Source organism: Pantherophis guttatus, chromosome 1 (genome assembly GCF_059756535.1).
Source record: "Pantherophis guttatus breed Tessera chromosome 1, ASM5975653v1, whole genome shotgun sequence".
Classification (NCBI taxonomy): Eukaryota; Metazoa; Chordata; class Lepidosauria; order Squamata; family Colubridae; genus Pantherophis; species Pantherophis guttatus.
The window spans coordinates 319897601-319922826 of NC_142063.1; the positions used below are offsets into that span (position 1 = coordinate 319897601).

A 25226-nucleotide genomic window follows, 5' to 3' on the forward strand; every position below is an offset into this window, starting at 1 on the left:
ATGGGCCAAATTTTTATATATTCAATTTTAAATTGTTTTAAATTTTGTATATTTATATGTGTTTTAATATGGCTATACACCGCCCTGAGTCCTTCGGGAGAAGGGTGGTATAGAAATCTAATAAATAAATAAATAAATCCTACCCAATTCTATTCCACAAAATATTACTTTTCAAGCTATTATGTCCTTCATCCTTGCTTCTCTTACTAGGTTATCAGGACTACAGTGTTAGCATCCTACAGTATTGGGTTCTATATCGGTATGTTTATCTGTGAAATAAATACAGACATTCGATACTGGGAAAAGGAAATCCTGCTCTTAGACATTGCTTTTTTTTTTTAAGCTATCTTTATTGTTCTTTAAAGTTTTCATTCAAATAACATATACTTTCTCTAACTTGATTCTGCATCTTTTATCTCTTGGCAAATTCAACCATGTTTCCAAGTGAATAGAGGATGATGAGTCTGCAAATTTGAAATGAAGGGCATATACACAGAGACTTTTTTAAAAAATATGAAAGATGCTATTGTTCATTATGTCAACAATAAAAACCCAAAAGTTTACAAAAAAAAAATCTAAACTGGCCATCTCGGTAGATTAAAAGGTTGATGCAGCATGAGAATTATTGGAAGCAGACCTATAACCATACATAAGATTGTGCGGTAGTTCAGAGTTTATTAAAAAGAGGCATTCCATAATACATGAAAATAGAAACATCTCTGTGACTCATTAAAGCAGGAACCTCTATATCAGAGGTGAAATCCAGCAGGTTCTGACAGGTTCTGGAGAACCAGTAGCGGAAATTTTGAGTAGCTCAGAGAATCGGCAAATACCACCCCTGGCTGGTCCCAGAGTGGGGAGGGAATGGGGATTTTGCAGTATCCTTCCTTGGAGTGGGCTGGGATTGGAGATTTTGCAGTATCTTTTCCCTGCCACGCCCACCAAAACATGCCCACCAAGCCACACCACACGCACCAAGACACGCCCACAGAACCAGTAATAAAAAAATTTGAATTTCATCACTGTTCTATATCCAGGAACATATGACTGCTAGGGAGAAGTTTCTACAACAGCCATGCAAGCCTGGAAAAAGATGAGGCTACTTTAAAAAGATGCTACATTCATGCAACGGGGCATTCCAAAACATCCCTTTGCAAATGAATTCAAACCACTGCACTGTGCAAAACCAAATATTTTTATTTATTTATTAAATGTATATGTTGCCCATCTGTCGAGCAACATTTTTAATGCAATTTTTAGCAAACTGTTTGTTCTCTTTCACATTCCATGCTTACAAAAAACAGTAATAAAAGCAAAATTCTACAGCAATTTAGTAAAGTAGCACCAGCACATACAAACACCTCCAAAAGGAAAATCTTAAAATAGAATAAGCCAAAATCACCTTGCACTATTACTATTCTCAATGCTACCTTTGAGGATTTTAATATTACTGTGATGTAAGTATTTAGAATATTAACATTTGAATAAAACTGTCTAAAACAGGTGGTTTTTAAAAAGTGTTGTTTCTTTAATTTTGAAAAGCCAGTTTGCTCTGAGCATCAATATCTGATTTCAAGAGCCCTTAGATCTCTTGGCAGTCACCATCTGGAACAGCAACACTGAGCTCCACCGCCCCAAAACAGCATTTTTGATGTAAAGTTAATAAGAACTAGAAATCTCAGTATTCAATAATAAATGCAGAAGCTGCCTGGAAGAGAAAGCTCAAGGGGGGAAAAAAACCTATAGCATTTTCTTGCTATACTGAATTTCCACATTTTCCTAAATACGGATTTCCTCCTGCTTTTATTGACTGAAATAAAATGGTATTCTATTCCTTGTGCTACCTTTATTACAAATGGAATTTTCACTTAAGATATCCCCTGTTAAAATAATGATATCTGAGTGTCACTCATCTTTTATTTTTAACTTAATTGATATTGGAATCACTAATCTATTTTAAATTATAATTATGGTTGAAAATGACCATAAGCTGTCCATATATGGTGATGACATACTACGTTTTATCAATAACACGTGCATGCATACATACATACATATATACATACATATGTTTTATGTACATTTTACATAATTATCCAGGAATTATTTAATAATGTCAATGAGGCAATCCTATTTGCTTTATTTGCTTTCCTTGGGTTTTAATATAGAAATCTGTAAAAACTGGTGGTTTAATTGTGGTTTGAATTCCTTTAAATATTTGGGAAATGTTTATTTTTCATAATTAAGTCCCTCAACCAAATCAGTTAAGGCTTTGGGTAGCTAACATGCCCAGTTAAAAACATAATATAAAGTCCAAAGTATTATCAACAAAATTCTGTTCATGATTTTAAGCATTCATTTTTAATCACAATGAACACTATTGTAAATATATAGTTAAAATTTCACTGAGCTTAACAGGAAAGGTATATTTAGCTAAAATGAATATTGTTCAAGACTGATATAATTATAATAATTATAAAATGATTTTGAATTATTTCTGTTTTAATCCAGCTAAGGTTGATAAAACATTAAAATGTTTATATAATTTTTATTTAAGAAATTTTGAAGAATATAAACTATAGAAAATAAGGGAATAAATAAAATAAAATAAACAAAGCTATTAAATAGTGAAAATAGAAAATTTTAAAAAGGAAAAAAATGATTATAAACAGGCGCTACCAAACTTCTTGACAATGGTTATAGTTATATTTATATTTTGCCTTCTCTCTCTAAAGTTATATCATAATTTTCTTCTTTACTGATGTAAAGAAGCTGGTATCCTTTCTAATCCTCAAACCCATATATGTCAAGTTCATTTTTCTCAGGGGTGTCCAGTCACTGATAAATGTACATGTTGATCTTTCTCTGATCAGTCAAGTTAGTTTTGCCATTTGCTAGTTCTGTTATCTTCGCTAATTGTTCCTCCATTATGGGTGTTTCAGAGCCATTGAAATTGAATCTGTCATTGTATTTCTATAACTGTCTGGTTTGGTACAGCAACTAAACAGGACAGGTACAGACTCTGGCTAGTAAGAACTGCAGAAAGAACAATTCAACCAGCCTGCCTTCTATAGACGACCTGTATATGGTGCAAGTTAGAAGGAAGGCTCAGAAAGTATCTATAGACCCCTGACATCCTGGACATAAACTGTTTTAACTCCTCCCCTCAGAATGCCACTATAGGGTATTGCATGCCAAAACACGTAGAAAAAGGGACGGTGTTTTCCCTCATGCCATCACTGTGCTGAATATCTAATTCTCACAATAGTGTCTAATATCTAGGTGTATTTACCCATGTTGTATGGATGTAGTATTATTATTATCCTTGTTGTCTTCTTTATTACCCCCTTTTATTGGTATGATGATGATGATGATGATGATTACTCTGTTGCTTTGCATGCACATTGAGAGTTTCTGCATCAGAGACAAATTCCTTGTGTATCTAATCCCACTTGGCCAAATATTCCATTCCAGTCCAATTTTTCCACCTATTTGAACCCAGAAATTTCTGGCATTTTTACAAATTCACTAGGCATGGTAAAATGACCATATTTTTCACATTTCCAATGTAAATTTGAAGTAACTTTATACATTCTAGACTATTTTTCTGAAGTCATATACCAATAATACATCATTTTATACAAAAACTTTTTAGATTATAGACTGATGTAAGTTTCAATCCTTTTAAACACATATTTTCCCACTATTCCATCAGTTTATTATGTCCAAAATTCTTAGCCCATTTTATCATACCTTTTTACTTGTTGTTCTTCAGTTTCAAATTTCAATGAAAATTTATACATTTTGATAATGTATATTGCTAAATTATACGTTCATCATTTGCACATTCAAATTCTATCTTCTGCTGCTCAATTCCAAATGTCTCCCTTAACTTTTTCTCTTAATTTCATACAAAAAATTCAGTTGTATAAATTGGTAGTTTAAGATCTTCAAAATTTGTTAAATAGGTTTCAGGAGTGGTACAACAAAGTGTGCTAGTGGGATCTTTGCCAGTTGTGACTGGGATTATAGGCTCACAAGACCCAGACTCCTTTTGTTCCTACTATTAAAGTAGGAACAAAAGTAGCATTCTCTTCAATGTATAAATTAGGGAAGAACGATTCTCACTAATCAGCCAAGAAAACAATTCATTGAATCTTTTGAGTATCTATTCTTATTATATTACTGTCCTAATATATGTTTTAGGAAACTGAAATCAGCTTGCATTAACCGTCAGATATTTTGGAAAAGACAGAAGTTCCCACATCTCAGGTAACTCATCACTTTAGACTGAGCTGGGATAGTCCTGTCTTGACATAGTAACAGCAATAGCACTTAGACTTATATATTGCTTTATAGTGTTTTACAGCTTTCTCTGAGCGGTTTACAGAATCAACATATTGCCCTCAACAATCTAGGTCCGTGATGGTGAACCTATGGCACGCGTGCCACAGGTGGCATGCGGAGCCATATCTGTGGGCACGCAAGTGTTGCCCTAGCTCAGCTCCAGCGTCCATGCGTGCGCCGGCCAGCTGATTTTCCGGCCTTCCGGTCCCACCAGGAGTCAGGAAACGAGCTGTTTCCGGCCTCCGGATGGCCTCGGGGTGGGGGGGGTAGGGAAGGCAGTTTTCACCCTCCCCAGGCTCCAAGGAAGCTTCTGGAGCCTGGGGAGGGTGAAAAATGGGCCCACCGGGCCATTGTGTGTCAAAAGCGAGGGTCGCACAGGGGGAGCATATGCGGGGAGCGGAGCGCATTGAATTATGGGTATGGGCACACGCACGCATGACCCCCGCTTTTGGCACGCAACGGCAAAAAGGTTAGCCATCCCTGATCTAGGTCCTGATTTTTACCGACCTCGGAAGGATGGAAGACTGAGTGAACCTTGAGCTGGTCAGGATCAAACTCCTGGCAGTGGTCAGAGTAAGCCTGCAATACTGCATTCCAACCACTGCGTCACCACAGCTGCTGGTGATAGCTAGCATTGATGGTGCAAGCATAAGATAGCAAAACTAGCTAGCAAAACTTTTGCAGCAGCAGTTTTGATTAGTTGGAAGATTCTGAATACTATTCAAAGGCAGGTACATGCAGTTCATGTTACAATAGACAAATCTTAAAAATCACTAAGTAAAATGAAGCCCAAGGGATTCAAAGCTTACCTTTGAAATAAACGTTCCAGTTATACAGTATTACATATTCCTTACACTGCCTAGAGATGATACAAGAACTACTCTCAACTGGGGACAAAGTATTCAAACATTTTAATGAAGAGGTTGTGCTATATACTGAGAACTCTATTCCAGTGTTGATTTAAGAGCGTGGGAAGGCCTCCAAAAACCTGAGCCATCTGAAATGAATCTCATTATTCTAAAGTCATCAAAAATTAATCCTATGAGATAAAGTACACAGTATCCTGGGAAAATAAACAAATAAATTGTACAAAACTCTGGAGAGAATTACAAAAAGGAACAAAGATGCTTCCCTTTCCTCCAATTCATCCTGTTCAAGAATACATTTTACTTCATCTGCATTTTTATCTTTTACCTCTTTTAGGCCTATCTCTCATGCTGTCCTAATGCCAAGGTTTAGTACAGTAGTGTTTCATCCCAAGTAAAATTACTCTATTCCACAAAGACTCACAGGCTGCTCAAAGGACAGCGGCTTTATAACATTCCCTTTACTCTCTTTAAATTCTCATAATGTACCTACACTACTTTCTGTACACCACAGTACATGAATACCTAATTCAATCCCAAATGCACATTTCTTCATTTGGGGGCCTGACAAATAATAATTAGTGGGACATCTGACAAGTCATTCCAATCCCTGACATAGAGCCATCTATTTTACAAACCTTGAAATATGACCTGTGATAAATGACCCTGCTAGTGACTAGCTGGCTGGAGACAGACCAAAAGTCAAGTTTCAAGTTACCTCTCAATATGTTTACATATATCAGGTGGTCTGCTAATTAAATTATCTTTATGAGGCTCTCTACTCCTTAAAGCCTTTTCCCTATGTTCTGTTTGTGCCTTCTCTAATCCCCATGTATATATCCTGAATAATGGGCATCATGACCAAAATGTAAGTCTTAAAAACTGCTTTACTCTATTCTGTTATTTCTTCTGTTCAATCAAAGATTTCTTCAAATAAAATTTTTTGAAGGGAAGCCAAGATCTTTGTCCAGAGTCCTTGCCCTATTGCACTTTATTCTGTGCCTGCAGCTTCTTTATTTAGTCGATAGGTAGGACCGGCATTTCTTTTGAGCTGAAAGGATTTCTGAAGTAAGCAGGAACCATAAAAGGAATGAAAGGTTTCACAAGAATACCAGCTTCGTTTAGACCCCAGGATGCAGTCAGGCCAGCTCATAATGACTGCAGTAACAGCTATTTAACACAGTAATTTTAACTCCAATGAATACAAATGAACCTTTATTTCTTTGGGAAAAAAATATGATCAAAATAATAGAGCTGCAATGTGATCTGCAGAAACATTCTGTGCAGTTGCTAGTTGTGTGAAGAGATGAGAAACCATGCTGAGCAAACAAATCTTACTCATCTCATTATTAGAAGTCCCACTTGCACTGGATTCAGAGACTTTCCCAGGCAGATGCATTCCTGCTGCCATGAGAACTAGAAACCTTTGCTTATATGATTCAGACTTTTAAAAAGACAAACAAAACTCTTATTAATCCAAACTTCCAGTTTGGTTAGGAAGACAGGATGGTTGAGAGAATGAAAGATGGAAAATGTGATCTGTCTAGCACAGGAGTTGGCAACCTGCGGCTCCGGAGCCACATGCGGCTCTTTGGGCCCTCTGCTGCAGCTCCCTGCCACCCTGTCGCAGCAGAGGGATGAAAGAGCCATCGTCCTGTGCGGCAATGGCATGGTCAGAGAACCACCACAGCTGGCCAGGGGGTTGCGAGAAGAGAAGGGGAGGAGGGGGAGGAGAGAAGCCTCTGCCACGGGTTGGCTCATTCTTCACCCAGCCCAGATTTCCAAAAGGAAGAAAGAAAAATGGGTAATGAAAAGCCCCAAGGAGAGCATGCAGGGCTTTCCAAAGAGAGTGAGAAGAGACATAGAGACAGGGAGCGAGCAAGCGAGCGAGAGAGAGAGAGAGAGAGAGAGAGAGACAGAGGTGGGGAGAAAGAAAGAGAGAAAGAGAGATAAGGGAGAGAGGGGGATGAGAGGGAGAGGGAGATAGAGGGAGATAGAGAGAAAAAGAGATGAGAGAAAGAGATGAGAGGGAGGGAGGGAGGGAGAGAAAAAGAGAAAGATGAGAGAAAGAGAGAGACAGAGACAGAGAGAAAGAGAAATGAAAGAGAGGGATGAAAGGGAGAGGGAGATAGAGAGAGAGGATGATAGAGAGGGAGAAAGGGGTGAAAGAGAGGGAGGGAGACAGAGAGATTAGAGAGGGAGAGAGACAGAGAGAGGGAGATACCTATTTTCCATAGAAAACGGGGGAGCCACAAAACCTAGATAGGCGTGGGTTATCTGGGGGAGATCATGTGACTGGGTGGGAGTGAGTGACGTCAAGTTGGCCACTCCCACCCAAGTTTTGTGGCTCCCTGTGTTTTGTTTTCTGTGGGAAACGGGCCCAAGTGGCTCTTCGAGTGTTTATGGTTGCAGACCCCTAGTCTAGCATGTGTATACATGTATACAGGGTTTTTTCTTCTTCTGTTTTCTAAAATGTATTTTTATTTGTATTATATTATTTCTAAAATATATATGGTTACGACAGTTACAAACACAACAGGTCTTCCACTGTTGTAACAAATTGGAAAATGAGAGTAATTCTAGTTAACTTCATCCTTCCGTTTTGAACCATAGACTTGGGATGACTTGTATGCCTCAAGAGAAACATATGTACGATTGTAATTTTTAAGTTGGCAGTTCAAGGCCAGCAATTGTCTTCTGTCCTGAGTAGAACATCTGGCTTCCAAACACTTCCATTTGGGGGGGGGAGGCAAAGAGGAGGAAATAGGTAGCTTCCTCTCTATAATTATTAACAAGGAACACAAAACCAAACAAGCACAGCTGACATTTACTTAATGACACTGTCCTTCTGTCACTAGCACTTCCGTAAAGCTAGCACTAGACTGCTGCATCTTTCTCAAAATACAATTCAGTACAAACAAAGCAAACAAATAAGAATTCAGTATACAGGAACCCGCCACCACTCCTAATGTTTTGTATGGACAGTGACATATAAATCTATAAAAATGAACTAAGTGTTAGCAAATATTTTCTGCTAATGCTCTCAGTCATTAAACTGCACACGGAAGTAATCAGGGACATAGCTGGAGATGTTTCATGTTATATGATTTGTTACAAAGATCAACTGACCACTGGGAAACAGGGGAACAATAGAAATCAAGTGGAAAGGAAAATGGAATGAAATTCGGAGCATGATACTCTGTATTCTCATCTGAGGCAAACAAGAGTGCTTTGAATCTGACATGGACACCCTCACTGTAGAGCTGCAGTTATATAGGCTCAGGAAAATACAATTTTGAATAAAATAGATGCTAGGTGATAAGGCAGCTAAGAATGAGAACTAAATAAGATAAGGCACATACAACTTCATGGCTATATGACCTCTGCTAAGGAAATTCTCATGTTCGAAGATTACAATTTGCATCTTTCTATGCCACATAACGGGGTGAGCTCCCGTTACTTGTCCCAGCTTCTGCCAACCTAGCAGTTCAAAAGTGCCTAAAAAATGCAAGTAGAAAAATAGCAACCACTTTGGTGGGAAGGTAACAGCGTTCCATGCACTTTTGGTGTTTAGTCATGCCGGCCACATGACCACGGAGACGTCTTCAAATAGTGCTGGCTCTTCGGTTTTGAAATGGAGATGAGCACCACACCTAGAGTCGGGAACGATTAGCACATACATACGAGGGGAACCTTTACCTAAGTGCAGTAAAGGTGGCACTAAAGCCTATAAATAGCTGCACCAATATCCAAGGAGATGAACCTGGTAAAACTACTGAGAGGATCTGAATTAAAATAAGTGGAAGGAACAGAAATTATACTATTGCTCTGATATACTACTAACCAAGTAAAATGAAAAGATATAGATGCCCTTCACAATAAATCACATATTTTAATTACTTCGACACTAATTCTTCAAAGGATGATCTTCCTAGTAAATTCCTAAGTTCCCCTAAAAACAACTTTCTTCTTCTATGGATTGAGGAAGCCAAAGGGGAAAGAGCTCTCTCCCATGGAATGTTAATCAACAAGGAAGACTGAACAGATAAAGCAGGAATAGGTGATTTGGAAGGCAAAATAATTGTATTGCTAGAGTTCTTGATTTAAAAAAAAATCCTAAACCATAAATTTAGTCAGCAATGTACCTTGAGATTCAAATTTGTAATGATTAGTTCAATTATATCCAGATTTTATTTATTTAAAATTAATTATTTCATATAATTAATTAGTTACAAATTATATTCATTTATACTTATGGAAGTATATATAGTGCATGGATCACCTGAACTATATTCTAGTCTATAAATCATAATATCTATTACCTTTTTAAAACACACTGTTAATTACAATACACAAATATATATCCATATACAGTAAACCTTGGTTTAATGAACCTTTGGTTAGTAAATTTTGGAAACAATGAACACATGTTTTATGTTTCAGCATTTTACATATAAAGTTCTTTGTTCTACAGTAATCCAGACAAGTTTCATCATTTTTATAAATTTATGTTGTCTGTATAAATCATACAATGGTACACATTAACAATGTAATTTATATTATTGCCCTCACTACATAATTATATACATAACATACATTGATGTAAATGATATAATTTATGTATTTGCATTAATCTGCCACATGTCATTACTCAAATGAACAAATTGTTGCAACTCACATAAATTTAGATTTAATGGGCATTTGGGCTTAATGTACATCCAGTCTCTATTAACAAACGGTCCATTAAATTGAAGCTTTACTTTATATCTGTCAAATCAGCTGTTTATGAAGACTTGCATTAAAAAAAATCCTTTTTTAAAAATTACATCATTAGCTTTCAAAAATTTTCTACCCAAACAACATAGCAACAATTATATGGCACAGGAGAGACCAGCAGATAAATTATACAAATGCAGTCTGAGCAATTTTCTTATACAGACTGTAAGCAGCCATAATCATTAAAAGCAGAGCAAATAGGATAGAAATGCTGAGAACCCAAAAGAAAGACACTTTTTGCAAAGATGCATTTCGAGTAAGTATACACATTTTCCCACAAAAAATTCAACAGTTTGGATCGTTTTGCAAAAAAAGGAAAAAAAAGAAGTAAAGGAAATTGCCAGCAATGACAGAATACCATCTTACCTTCAAATTTTGCAGCCCAAGACCCCAAACTAGCCTCCAATCCATTAATCTGAAAGATTAATCTGAATCCCTTTTGACTCTTTTGGCACCACAAAGACATAAACAGATGATGAACAGAACAGCTGCAGAATAGCAAAATAAATGAGAAATATCAGTCAAATGAAGGCATTTATAAATAAGCAAATATACACAGTGGACATGTAGACAAATATACAGATTATTTGTGACCTATGTTTGCTTGAAGCATAATCGAAGTATGGGTTTCTCAGGAAGGGTCACTACTAATGGATTTTCTGAGTACAAATTTCCCCCCAAATGCATTTTTTGATAATGATAATAATCCGAATTATACACTTCAAATATAAACCAAACTACACTCTGTGAGCAAGGAAACAAATTTATGTAAATAAACATTCTAAGGAAATTAAATTAGCAGTGATGCCTATTGCATCTTTAATTCCAGCAGGATCAGATCAGTGGTGGGTTTCAAATTTTTTTATTACCAGTTCTGTGGGTGTGGCTTGGTGGGCGTGGCATGGCATGGCTTGGTGGGCATGGTTTGGGCATAGCAAGGGAAGGATACTGTAAACTCTCCATTCCCACTCCACTCCAGGGGAAGGATACTGCAAAATCCCCATTTCCTCCTGATCAGCTGGGACTCGAGAGGCAGAGAATAGATGGAGGTGGGGCCAGTCAGAATTTTTACTACCGGTTCTCCGAACTACTTAAAATTTCCGTTACCAGTTCTCCAGAACTGGTCAGAACCTGCTGAAACCATCTCTGGATCAGATGTATTATTAGGAAAATAATGTTCTTCCTCATATCTTTTTGCCATTATTAAAAGCCTCCCATGCATAATTATTTGTTCAATAATTTGTCCACTGATTAAATAAATCCTGAATTTCCAGTATTTAATGACAGTCAGCCTAGCAGCTGTAATCAGAATGCTAAATCCTCCGACTTTTGGAAATCCTCTCTTCTGTAATTCCCAAAAGAAATTGACATGCAAATGGATCACACAGGAACCAAAGGGAGCCTTCTCAGGACTAATGGATTTTGCTGCTGACAAAATGGAACCTGAAATCGGTCCCCTGAGAAACAAAAAAGATTGTGTTAGAATGCTCTTGGGATCCAGTGGGGTTGCTTATAAACTTTAAAATCTTTCATTTTGAGCTAAAGCAAGCAAATACATTGTTGGCCATCACCTCTTCTAATCAGCCTTTCTCTCTTTTTCCTCTCCCAACCCATTCTGCAATTTTGAGCATTGTCTTTCAGGCATGACAGCTTCTTTCATTGTATTCTTTGCAAACTAAGCATTTAAGTGAACAATAGTCCTTGTGGGCATAGGAATATGCTAAATAAACCCTGAGCAAAATAAGTTTGGTTGATGCCCAATGATGGGATGGAGGCAATTAAAATTGATACTTTATTTTCTCCTTCTGGCGGAAATTAAATGAATTGTGCAAAATCATTTACCCAAGGAATATTTTGTTCTATTATCCCAATGAATTAAAAGGAATATCATTATAAAAAACTATTGAGAGATTATTTCATATAACATTTCGCACAAAAAAGCCCCACAGGTTCCAAGGTCAGTTAGGCTTTTGAGAGAGAAAGCCTGAAGGTATTGGGACTTAAAATCATACAAATCAAGTAATAATTCATGTATTGTTCATGGCAGGGGTGAAATGTAAAATCTGTTACTACCGGTTCTGTGGGCGTGGCTTGGTGGGGGGGGTAATGTGACTGGGTGGGCGTGACCAACTTTTTTTAAAAAAAACTTTTCAAAGCATTTTTTCTAATGCTTTGAAATGCCTCTCTGCCGATCAGGGAACTCAGCTGGGATCATCAGAGACTTTTCAAAGCATTTTTTTACCACCTCTTCGGCCAAGAGGTTGTAGAAAAAAATGCTTTGAAAAGCCTCTGATGATCCCAGCTGAGCCGCAGGATCATCAGAGGCTTTTTAAAAAAAACTTTTTAAAGCATTTTTTCATCGGAAGAGGTTGTAGAAAAAATGCTTTTAAAAGTTAAAAAAAAAAGCCTCTGATGATCCTGCAGCTCAGCTGGGCATGGGGGGGGGCAGGGATTTTTGCTACCAGTTCTCCAAACCACCTGCCGCCATCGCTACCGGATCGGGTGATCCGGTCCGAACCGGGAGCATTTCACCCCTGGTTCTAGTGCAGGGGTCAACAACCTGTGGCTCTGGAGCCGCATGTGGCTCTTTCACCCCTCTGCTGCGGCTCCCTGTCACTCAAAATATGCATTGCGACTGCCAATGTGCAACACGATTTATTGAGCTTTTCAACCTCCAGTAGGCCAACCATGGATAAATCCAAGAAAAGAAAAGTTTCAGAAGAAAACAGAACGTTTAATTCAACTACATATGCTAGTTTTGTGGCAGCTCAAGAAATAGTCAGGCACGGGAAGGGTTTTTGTGGCTCCCGTTGTTTTCTTTTCTGTGGGAAACGGGTCCAAATGCTCTTTGAGTGTTTAAGGTTGCAGACTCCTGGTCTAGTGGTTAAGGCACCAGGCTAGAAAGCAGAACATTGTCAGTTCAAATCCCTTCTTAGCCATGAAAATTGGCTGGGTGACTTTGGGCCAGTCATTCTCTTTCAGCCCAACTCACCTCATAGGGTTGTTGTGGGAAAAATAGGAGGAGGAGGATGTGTCTGAATATGTTGACCGTCTTGAGTTATTATTTGTAAAAATGATAAAGATGGGATATAAACAAATAAAACTTGTATTTATAAGATGTTCTTATATATGATGATGGTGATTTTTTATCTTTGTGAACTGCTGAAGACCTTTTGTGATTACACCAGGATCATTACAAGAGTCATTTCATTTCTATATACTAGTAGATACACCCAGTCTAAAAAAAGAATGTTTCCATTTTTTTTAAAAAATGAACAGCTGTCATTGCCAAATAAACCTTACAGATCAGATTTATTTAATCAAAAACTCTATCAGTCAACTCTTTAAGCAGAAAGGGGAGGAAAAATCAATTATGAGAGATGCACTATATGTTATGAAATATTTAGACAAACTGAAACTTAAATCTTCAAATTAATGCAATACCAAAAATAGAAATGCTTAGAGCTTTCTCATTATTCAGTGAGTTTCAGACATTGAAGACTGTGAAGGTGGGAAAGATACTCAGACATGTTTGGTCTACCATTTAATCCTTGCTGTTCTTAGTTTATCAAATCTAGTAGGGAAGGGCTGTCTGGTGGCTCCAGATTTTCCATGCCAGCAGGCAAACTGCCAACCTACAATACAGTATTCCAGTAGAACACAGCAACATCAAGACCTGCTTTATGCCAAATCAGATTATGATAGCCATCTAAGCAAGAGCATTCTGCTCGGAGAGCAGCAGCTCTGCAGGATTCTCAGGAAGAGATTATCTTTCCCAACACTTCCTACCTATTTGCTCATTTTAATTGGATTTGCTTAACAGCTGCAGTAAAAATGGTCATAAAATCTGTCTGGTCATGTGATGACCAGTTTGATTACTGCATCGCCTAATGATCAAAATTTCAGTCCCAGTTATGGTCATAAATCAAGGATTACCTGTAGTTAACTGTTTGGAAAAAAATAACCAAGCAAACAAAGCAACCCTAGAAAATTGATATTAAGAAATGAGCCAGACAAAAAAGAATGGATTCTGAGGACAGTAGAAAAATAAGTAGTAAGCAAGCAATTCAAGAACAGAAAACCGACAGCTATTGTGTACCAAGAAAAAGAAGCTAAGATATTGGATGCATAGAGTAGATAATGAAAGGTATGACCCATCAATCACTAGGCAGACAAATTTGAGGAGTACAGATGATACTCTTGATTTAAAATTCAGCTAATGTATTTAGATTAGTTTGGCAAGCAGACAGAGGGATTGAATGATTTCTGTTGACAGTCTCTTTTAATTTTTTTAGTTCAATGAAATAAATTTGAGCAGAAGAAAAACATTGGAAGTAGTTTTTGAGGGTAAATCCCTCAAAATTTGAGTCTCCGGAGAAGGGCGGCATATAAATCAAATCAAATCAATCAATCAATCAATCAATGTTCAAGTGGGAAAAGCAAGCGAGTATTAAGACATGTGTTTAAATCAAAAAAATCACATCTACTGAAATCATGCCAGATTTATATATTGATTCTCAAGAAATTCCATTCCTTTCTATTGAAATGACTGCTCTAATACGCAAAGTAGTTGTGTAAAAAAAGCTGTACAAATCAACAAGTGCTCCTATTTGTTCTATTAGAAAATCTGAAGTCATTTCACTTTCACACAGAAATATAAGAATTCTAGAAAAAAATGGCAAACCAAGCCACAATCATAATATGAGTTTTTAAAAAGGCAGCATCTTCAACTGGAGCCCTCCGCAGTTGATTATAGAGGAATTAAAGCAGATTGCAACAACCAGGCAGGTTTGTGTGGGAGAACATAATCCTTAAGGAATGCTGAACATCAGGGATTTTAAAAAGCTTAAAATCAATATTTTTCATTAATACCCAGAAATGGGGCTTTAAGCCATGTAGTTGTTTAAAAATGTAAACTGTTCTCTAAAATCTGTTAGCAGTATGCTGATCCACAGCAATCTCCAAAGTATCTATATATATATATACATACATACACACATATACATACATACAAAGAACCTGCCATTAAGCAACAATAATGAAAAACTAATGTACTAATCTATCATTTTGTTTACCAAACCTGAAAGGTCCATGTACATTTAGAACTGTGGTCTTCTGCATATTACTCAGTGGGGGGGGGGCTTCTTCCTTGCTGTGCTTATGCATTTAGTATTACAATTATATGCTGCAATCTTTCCTACACAGATTTCAAAAGAAGCTGTTTACCAAGGATCCCCAAACTTTGCAGGTCCTAGGCACATTGTGGGCAGAGGTGGGTTTCAACAGGTTCTGACCAGTTCTGGAGAACTGGTAGCGGAAATTTTGAGTAGTTCGGAAAACCGGTAGTAAAAATTGTGACTGGTCCCCACCGCCATCTAGTCTCTGCCTCCTGAGTCCCAGCTGATCAGAAGGAAATGGGGATTTTGCAGTATCCTTCCCCTGCCATGCCCACGAAGCCACTCCCACCAAGCCACACCCACAGAACCGGTAGTAAAAAAATTTTGAAAGCCACCACTGATGGTGGGCACTTAGGGAATGTGCAAAGGTTCTCAGAGATTTTTCATTAAAATATTACAATCTCCTTTTCCTAGTATAACATTTTCTCAATAGAATTTCATCTGGAAAGATCCGGTAGGCTAGAGGGCTGGGAATGGATTTAACAATGAGAAGCATTTTCATTCCATTTTTCTGTGGGTCCTGGGGTTGCTTTTGATTTGCCTTTTTTAAAAAAAACAGCTATGGCAGCAGCACTTTAAATATCCAGATATTTACAGCAATGCATATCTAACACAATAAACTGGAGAATGTTAGAAGATGAGCAAGAGAGAAAAAATGAACTCCAAGAAACAGATTACGGCTCTTGTTCTCATTTTTGGCACTATGCTTGTTTTAGAATCCAAAGTCTCTTATTTCCGCATGTCTTGTAATTACTCCCCGCTACATTCAGACATTTGGTAAAAGCATATCAAGAGTAAAACAAAAGAGATCTTGGAGATCTTTGAAGCTGGCTTATCCCCGCAAAGCTCAAGTCAAATGATCAGCTATGTGTTTCAAAGCTCCTTGTCCAATAAGCATTCCAGCAGAACACAGCAATACCAAGAACACCAAATCAGATTACGCACCCATCTATTCTAGTATATTCTGCTCTGAAAGTAGCAGCTCTGTAGGATTCTCAAGCAGCGATCACCTTTCTCAATACTTCCTATTTGGTCATTTGAACTAGAGATGTGAAGGACTAAATCTGGGGCTTTCTGTTTATGAAGCATTTATATAAGATTCATTTAGGCCTTGTTGGTAGATCTGAGACTCACCCATGATCTAATCCAGTTCAGGAATTCTGGGAGTTGAAGTCCATATATCTTAAGAGTTGCCAAGTTTGAGAAACACTGACCTAATACAAATAGACTTGGTTCTCATTCATTAAAAGAAAATATATTTTTATTTGAGACAAAAGATTCCATCCTGTGGCTGTGCAGATAGGTTTAGGATGTTGTACAGTAACAGTGACACAACATCAGATTCTTTTTATGTTAACTTATCCTATGACAAATAGGATTAGTATTTCAAGCAGGTATACTAGAGCAATTTTTAAAGATTGCAGGTACCTAAGTAAGTAAAAAAGCAAAATTGATACACTGGTAGTTTTTCCAATGCTCATAGCCTGTCTTGGGGAAACAATCTGGAATCTGAAAATAGAGCTGCTGCTGTTGTTTGCCTGTTTGTTTGGTTTAAAAAAAAACCTGCATTCTTTTAAGACATTTCTAAAGATGATGGAAGCATTCAGTGCTGTGTCTGAGACAAATTCATCAACCTCCCAATTTAGGCTTAATAAGCAAAGCCCAGCTGTTCAATAGCTGGCAGCCAATTTCTGGCCCATTTTCCAAATCATAGTTGAGAGATGGAAATGTAATGGCACTGAGGTGATATTTTTAAAAAAGATGCTAAAGAAGTAACAGATTCAAGTAAATCTGGAGATAGGTTTTTTGCTGGATTCTTTTGGCCAATTCTGTAATCAATGTGCGAATTTAGAAAGTAGTAAAGATTGGAACTCAGTGTCCTAAAAAAGATTTGTTGGTTTCTTTTGATACAGCTACCATGTTTTCCCAAAAATAAGATCCTGTCTTATATTTTTGTGAATCCTGAAATAAGCGCTTGGCCTTATTTTCAGGGAGGTCTTATTATTTGGGGGGGCATGGAGCAAGATGAGGCTCTTCTTGCCGTCTTACCTGATTTCCAGCTCTGCATTTAAATAATTTCACTGAGAGCTTATTTTCGGGGGGAGGCTTATTTTAGCGCATGTGCTCAAAAGCCCTATTGGGCTTATTATCAGGGGATGTCTTATTTTCGGGGAAATAGTAGTTTATTGCTTAAAATCAAGAAGATGAATCTGAGCTGATACAGGGAATGCCTTATACAAATCTCTAAAAAGATTGAGGGAAATTGGAAAAAGTTTCTATAGTATTTTGAGTTTCCCCCAAAAGAATGCCTAATGTAAAATAAATATAACTGTGTCGATTATGCAGGGGGAACAATTTAATTTGTCTTGATGCCTTTTAATTAACAGGCAGGAGTGATTGCAGTTTGCAAGAATGAAATCACCAACCTCCTTGATAATCTTGATCAGAATCTCTTCCACTCGTCTTTGAACTCAAATATGCAATGGGCTCCATATTTTTTCCGTTTTCATCTATGGGGAGTGACGTAAAGGGTCTTTTTACGGTAAAGGGGAGTAGATTTTGGTAAATACACTGATGTTTCCAATATACATTTTTAATTACATTTTTGCCATTCTTATACTTTTTCTTCAAAAATATTAAGAGGCTTTTTCAGGAAAGAATTATACCGATTAATTTATTACAATATTAACTGGAGTAAAGTCTTTACATGAGCAAAACCCAGTTCTTCAGGCACATCTCACAGCATGAATGCTAATCAAAAAAAGCTTGATGTCATAATAAACACACTTAGTCTGCCACAACAATACCAAAAATCAGTATAGCCTTATCACACTTTAAAGATGAACATACCCTGCCCCTCCCTTTGCAAAAAAAAATAATAATAAATGGCAGGAATTCTATGGCTGAGACCAATCATAGATCAAGGCATAAACTATTTATGGGTAATAGCTGGCCAACTGTCACAGCAGGAATGCCAAACAGGGTTGGGCCCAGTTAAAACTTGGATGAGATTCCTCCATAGAAAACTAATGTAGTGTTGGACCCTGGAAAGATTTTAGAACATCCCTGAATACAATGGTCAACTAGTTTCATAATCAGGCTGAGAAAATTACATAAACATGTTCATGAGATCACCATGGACATGTTTATGAACATGGTGATCTTGGTTCAAAGGAGGTATTTAATATTTGGACTTGGTTCAGAAGAGGCATTTAATGTTTGCTTCACTCAAGTAGCCTGTTTTATGGCAGCTAGTTAAGAACAGAGAGTTTTCAAGTCCTTCTATTTAAAGTTCAGATCTAGTGCTTCAGAGATATGAAAGTCCTATGGCCACTAACTGTTCTCCTTCTTCTGAATATTATATTAGCCTAATATTAAACTATACTTTCAAACACTAGTTACCCCACCACCCTTTTGAAAATAACTGGAGAAAGATTTTACATTAAAGAGAAATTAATCCCATAGGCATCCAAAACTGGGTTAAAAAGCAGCTAGTATCACCATTAATCTTGATACTAGTTTTTAATAGAAACAAACAGCAAGGAATGTTAATATTAATACCAGTAAAGAAATTTGCTGCTCCCAATTGAGCCTGATAAGAGGAAAAAAAATGAGTAAGAATTTCTTGGTTCCCTGGACCACACAGGGACTGGGATTATGTAGCATGCTAAATCTTAAACCTGGGTTAACAAAACAATTACTGAATTCATGTAACATGCTATACAAAAACAAATAAACTATATATTAACAACACAGGCTGTGAAGACAATGATTAGGTTCCTACCAAATGCTGATCACAAACTATGCACTCTCAATTGTGCCTTGAGGGCTGCCTGCAGCTCACAGCTTGCCCATTTTTTCACAAAGCAATGAAATTTAGTTTCTACAAGAAACACGTTTGTCAGTTAGACAAACTGCTTCAATTCTGTATTTGCAGGTCACTGGGTCAATAAATTAGAGACGAAATGGTTTTCAATACTTTTTTTAAAAATGCTCTTCTTTTATCTAGATCCTTAACAAAGAAGCAGCAGGCTGAGGAAATGAAAGAAAAGTCCGACAACTAAAAGCAATTGTCTTATCAGCCTTCAAACTCTTCAGTCAGGAGCATTAGCAGTTGGAGGTAAAGAGTTACAATGTGCAGGAGGAAGAGTATGGTGTCATAATCTAAGCTTAATGTCTTTTGGATCTGCAACATAATGCTGTGCATTCTTCCAGTTTTTGATCCCTCCCCCTCCCCGCCTCCGACACTTCTTGTTTTCAATTCGTCAAAATCCATACCAACTCAGACTATGTTCTGCCCCAGCTACGGATCCCAAAGAATGTAGCACACACAAACTCCGAACAAAACTCAGTTTACTTCAAAACAGTTTTTTGCAAATGCAGGCTGTTAATAAAACGTTCTTAACAACCTGCCAGAAATTCCACAGATAAGATAGAGTCTTATTAGAGTTGGCAGAAAGCCCAGAAGCCAGGTTTGCAGAGAAAATTCAAACTCAGTGAATCAGCGAACAAACAACACACATTGTTTCCTGCAGCTTTTTACAAGCTGTGTGCATTCTTAAATAGGCTAAGGGAGTGGCCAATTAGCCCCAAGCCTGACTCTCGAGGAGACCTCCTCCTGAGGAACCACTCCTGCCTTTTGGCAGCTCTGCATGCTCGTGCATTGAGAAGAGGCTCCTCCTCTTCATCCTCTGCACTTAAAGGAGCCTCTGGAGGTTCTGAAGACCCTGGCTGAATCCCTGCCTCTGGCACTACATCTTCTTCAGCCTCCTCGCTATCCGACTCGAGCGCTGACTGCACAGGCTACTGGCGCGACACACCAGCCTCCTTGATGTCGGGATCAGCAACAATCCGCGCAGGCCACTGGCGGGCCACAACAGACTATGTCCCCTTTATGGGTTATAACAGGGACGTCAAACTCAAGACCCGTGAGCCGAATCTGGCCCACGGGGTACTTAGATCTGACCTGCGGGGCCACCCTGGAAACAGCGAAGGACCTGCCCACGGTGCCTCTGCCAGAGAAAATGGAGCTCAGGAGGGATGCGTGTGGTCCCCTGGGGCTCAGTTTTCAGCCATGATGGCCTCCTGCAGCCCTCTTCCGCGCACTCTGCGCACTCTGTTTTCGCTGGCAGAGGGCTGCAGGAGGCTGTCATGGCCAGAAACAGAGCCCAGGGGGGCCACTCACGCCCCTCCCGAGCTCCATTTTCGCTAGCAGAGGGCTAGCAAAACAAACTACTAGCAAAAGTGGCATTTGTTCACAAGGCAAGGAGGCATCGAGAAATTCCTTCGCTGGAGACAATGGATCACCCACGTCCCACCCGGGCCACCACAAGTGCTGACATAAATGATGTCGAGCTGGCCATGCCCACCCTGGCCACGCCCACACCTCTGGTCCCCTGAGGTCAAACACAACCCTGATGCGACCCTCAATGAAATCAAGTTTGACACCCCTGGGTTAAAAGGAAGTAAATATTTAGAATCCAACAGATCATTTTCCTAGGTCTGCTCCTGAACGAAAATCCAAAATGGTAAATGGTTCCTTTGGCTAAACATAAGAATTCCAGCTTCCCATTTTTAACAACAGCCTGGCTGGCCAGATTTATCCAAGAAGTTCCTAAATGGGGCATGAAGGAATCTGTTCTCCCTTCTTTATCTCCAGCATCTAGTATTGAGAAGCATACCACCTCTGGACAGGGAAGCTCCATCTAGCCTCCGTGGCTTATTGCCAGCAGGCTTATCCTCCATGAATCTATTTGTGACTAAAATAAAGCTCTAATGTCACTGCCTTGTGTTAAAAGCCCATCAGTCTGTCATCAAAATGAAATGCAAAGGAATTAGAGTACAATTTTCCCATGCTAACATTTCATTCTTTTTCACCACCATTATCCACATTTGGGGCTTGCTGGCTTTTCAAATTTCTTTCAAGACCCTCTGGGGAATTAACCAACTTCAGCAAAATGTTGTCACTGGTAGACAATAAATGTACTATGCTGGCACAGATCCAGCCCCATTTTATTCCCAACAGAACAGATTATGACTTCCCTCTAGGCTCTCTGGGGAAGGGTGCAAATTATAATACAATACAGCTGGGCAGGCAACTGGAAAAGACAATAACAAAACTGCCATTATTATCCGAGCTCCTAATCCACATGAACAGACATGGGCCATAAAAGTATTTCTCATTAGTAAACTTTTAATTGTCCTTGGGTTTCACTTTTTGGCATGCTTTTCATAATAGGTCTCTAATGACTTACCTTACAGTAAGATATATGTACAGTAGTGGCCAAAATTGGGGAAACCTTTTGGGAAAAGTGTATTTTTGAGGTTTGATGGCTAATAAAACCACTTTTTTGGGGGGGGGAGTTTCAAGATGATCATATTCCACTGCTGGAATGGCCTGGGAATAGCCCAGACCTTAACCCAATTGAAAAACTACGGAGCCAACTAAAGAAACGTGTTAGCCAGAAGCGACCCAGCAATAAAACTCAGTTAATAGAACCAATCATTCAATCTTGGTTTCACATTATAACAGCTGCAGAACTAAAAGACTAGGTTCACTCCATGGGAAGACATTGTAAGGCCATAATTCGTGCTAAAGGTTACCCAACTAAGTATTAACTGACATGATAATTTTTGTATATCTCATTTTTTCTATGGTGATAATTTTTGTATATCTTGTTTTTTTTCTACGTTTTCTTTATACTGTAATTGCTATTCTAACAGCAAATCCTTCATAAAAGTTATTGCATTACTTTCTTGATTAAATTATCTTTCCATTGATATATAATTTTATGGTACTATTCCCAAAAAAAAAGTGGTGTTATTAGCTAGTTTTAGAAAATACACTTTTCCCAAAAGGTTTCCATAATTTTGGCCACTACTGACCACAATGAAAATCATTTTTCATTAAATTCTGGAATGCTATGCAGGAGCTTTTGCTCTGCCCAAACAGCACCTATTATAAGGAGCCCTATCCTCCAACTACAGTAATAGCATCCAGGGAAGAGCCTGTAATATATAGACATAACATCTCTGGTTGCAGAAGGTAGCAGAGTATTGTATTGATAACTGGCTGTCGTAGCTCAAATTAACTGAAGTTTGTCCTGCTAGTGAAGCCTGCTCCAAAGAGTCCTTATCTTTCCTATTTAACTTCTAAAACAATCAATCCCTCCATTTCAGCATAGGAATTAAAAATTATTGCTTAATATTTATACTGTGTTCTAAAGTCTTCAAAGCACTTTAAGGCGTTATATAAATCAGTCTTAATATCCCCATATGAGAGGCAGAAGGGCTGAGAATGAGCGCCTTGTTCCAGTTAGCTATCTATGCAAAGTTTAAGGACTTCTTGATTCATAGATGTTAGTTACTTTATTTCATAGCATCTCAGATAAGACAGGTTGTAAAACTCCCACACGAGCAAAATTCTCCATTCCTTGGTAATCACACTTGCCGCAAGCCTGAAACTTGGATGAAATATAAATTAAGCACACAAAAGCAATCTGAGCCTTTTTTTTCCCTGGCTACTAAGTCAAGAAATTAATTGTCTATGGACTTATCCAGTTCTTTAATACGGCCCTGAAGAAAAGGAAGTCAAGAACGTTTTTTCTTCCTTTGACTTTTAACCAAATTCCATCAGGACTGAGGATAAAGAGAATCATTTGCTTTACACGTAGATCATAAATCTTGACATGCCAAAGGCACCTCTGTTCATAAAGCATGGTATTAAATATTCCCCTACCCACATTCTACAAGGCTAAGTAAGCACTCTTCTTGAGGCTTTGCTACTACACCTGTACAGCACAGATTCTTAGCAAGAGTTGCAATTGTGCCTAACCAATACAGAATTATTATTGTAGAAAAGGGCAAAAAAAAATGGGGGGAGGAGAAAAATCCCTCTTTTTTGCTTCTTTGTAATCTAGGGGAAGGTAGATAATATTTTGTGTGTTGAATCAACATCGCATTTGCAGATCAGCCTAGAAAGCAAATCAGCTGCCTTTGCTCAAATGTATGAGACCAAAGTAATCATGATATAGCTTTTGTGGGTTTGTAAAAGAGGAACTTCTCCATGAAAAATTAAACTAAAAAGGATGCTTTTCATGTTGATCAATAACCAAGAGAGATGCTTTTATGCAAATGGTAGCCTGATTGCAAGGCGATTACAAGGAAAAAGGAAACTGGTTGGCATCTTCTTTTACCATCCATGTTGCTCTCACTCCAGGTAGCCAATCTAAATGCAAATTCTGAGAAAAGAAAAGCTACACTATTCTAGATGGATAGCAAAGAACATTTTTAAAATTGCAGACCAAACAGCAGAGAAAGTACTTGGAAGCCTAATCCTACATAAGATTTTAAAAAGTGATTGAATTACTTATTATACTAATTATAATATGGACTAAAAATACAGCTATATCATGATTACTTTGGTCTCAGACATTTGAGCAAAGGCAGTTGATTTGCTTTCTAGACTGATCTGCAAATGTGATGTTGATCAACACACAAAATATTACCTAGCTTCCCCTGTATTACCCTAAACTGCTGTATTACTAAGGCTCCCGCTAGAGATTTCTGCAAATGTGAATATTGTCAGCAGAGGTGGTATTCAGCAGGTTCTGACCAGTTCTGGAGAACCGGTAGCAGAAATTTTGAGTAGTTTGGAGAACCAGTAAATATCACCTCTGACTGGCCCTGCCCCCATCTATTCTCTGCTTCCCGAGTCCCAGCTGATAAGGAGGAAATGGGGATTTTGCAGTAACATTCCCCTGCCACGCCCACCAAGCCATACCCACAGACCCGGTAGTAAAAATTTTTGAATCCCACCACTGATTGTCAGTCATTGCATTCCAAGAAACAGGCAAAATCAATTTCCAAGATTCAGTTAGTTATTAGTATGTTTATTTGCAACCATGGGTTTTAGCAAAGTTCATATAAAATTGTAACAATTTGTGTCAGTTCCATTCATCCCCCTTAAAATTAACAGCACTATCAGTCAATATCAGTCAATATGACATTTATTGATTATTATTTTTCTATAGCCCTTCCCATTTTAGTAGAGGATTATAGAAAACCAGCCTCATGTATCACAGGCAAACTGAGTCCCATGCTCAAACAGGGAGAGAAATTATAGTTGAAAGGGATCAGTTATAGCACAACATGAACAATGAAACTGTATGGTTTAGCTCTCCGCTTCCTCCCATAATTCCAAGTTCAGAAAAAGGGCACACAAGATAATTCCTGCTGTCATTCTAAATTTAGGTTTGGACTGACCAAAAAAAAAAAGAGGAAGGGATAGTCAATTGGTGCACCTGTACCTTTTGATTTCCCCTAAAGGTGGTTGCAGCTTGCTAACCTTGCCTGTGTGAGTGTGAGTGTGTGTGTGTATTTGATTTTCCCTAAAGATGGTTGCAGCTTGTAACCTTCCCTATATGTATGTATGTGGACCCTGCATATTCGTGGGAATACGCGAGGAGGAGGAGGAGGAGGAGGAGTTGACGACAACACACAAAGCAGTAGGACAGAATGGAGAAGTTAAACACCATCTTTGTGGTGATAATGTGAGAAAGTGGGAGGAAATCAGATCAAGTTTTTCATACACAGAGTTTCATGGGCAGGAAAAGCTGAAATGAGTGAAAAACCTGGCAGGAAGTACGGTAGTTGGTTGAAGCTGAACTCAGAGGAAGAGAAGAAAAATGGTTAGCAACCAATGAAATTAGGCAGTGCCCAAGTGTTGAAAGAGAGGTGCCTCTTAGAATGATTCAAGATCAACAAACAGAAAGAGCTCATGGGTTGGGATTTCTCTACACAATACAGACATCCAGAGAGAGAAGAGGATCTGAAGACATAGGAAAACTCACTAGCCACAAAAGACTGCCAGCTGAGAATTGCTTGAAGCCCTTAGTTAATTCTATGGACAATTTAGTAGCAACTACATTTTTAAATGAGCGCACAATTATATTAAAAGATGCACTATTCTTCCAGTCAGGAAGATAGTTAATCACAGAATGATACAGCAATTTGGTTGTAAAATAATTTACCATATTCCATACTCTTTGGAAAGCAGAGG

General features: G+C 38.2%; 1 protein-coding gene across 4 annotated transcripts in view; it reads right to left on the reverse strand.

The window, feature by feature from the left end:
- Positions 1-25226, reverse strand: part of EXTL3 (exostosin like glycosyltransferase 3) — a 127800-nt gene that overhangs the window by 57866 nt on the left and 44708 nt on the right. For 3 of the 4 annotated variants that reach the window (XM_034421279.3, XM_060693092.2, XM_087883312.1), the window contains exon 2: positions 10356-10477. The exons of the other annotated variant lie outside the window; for it this stretch is intronic. The gene's annotated coding sequence lies outside the window, so the exon portion shown is untranslated. The remainder of the gene's footprint in view (positions 1-10355; positions 10478-25226) is intronic. 4 annotated transcript variants of the gene reach the window in all.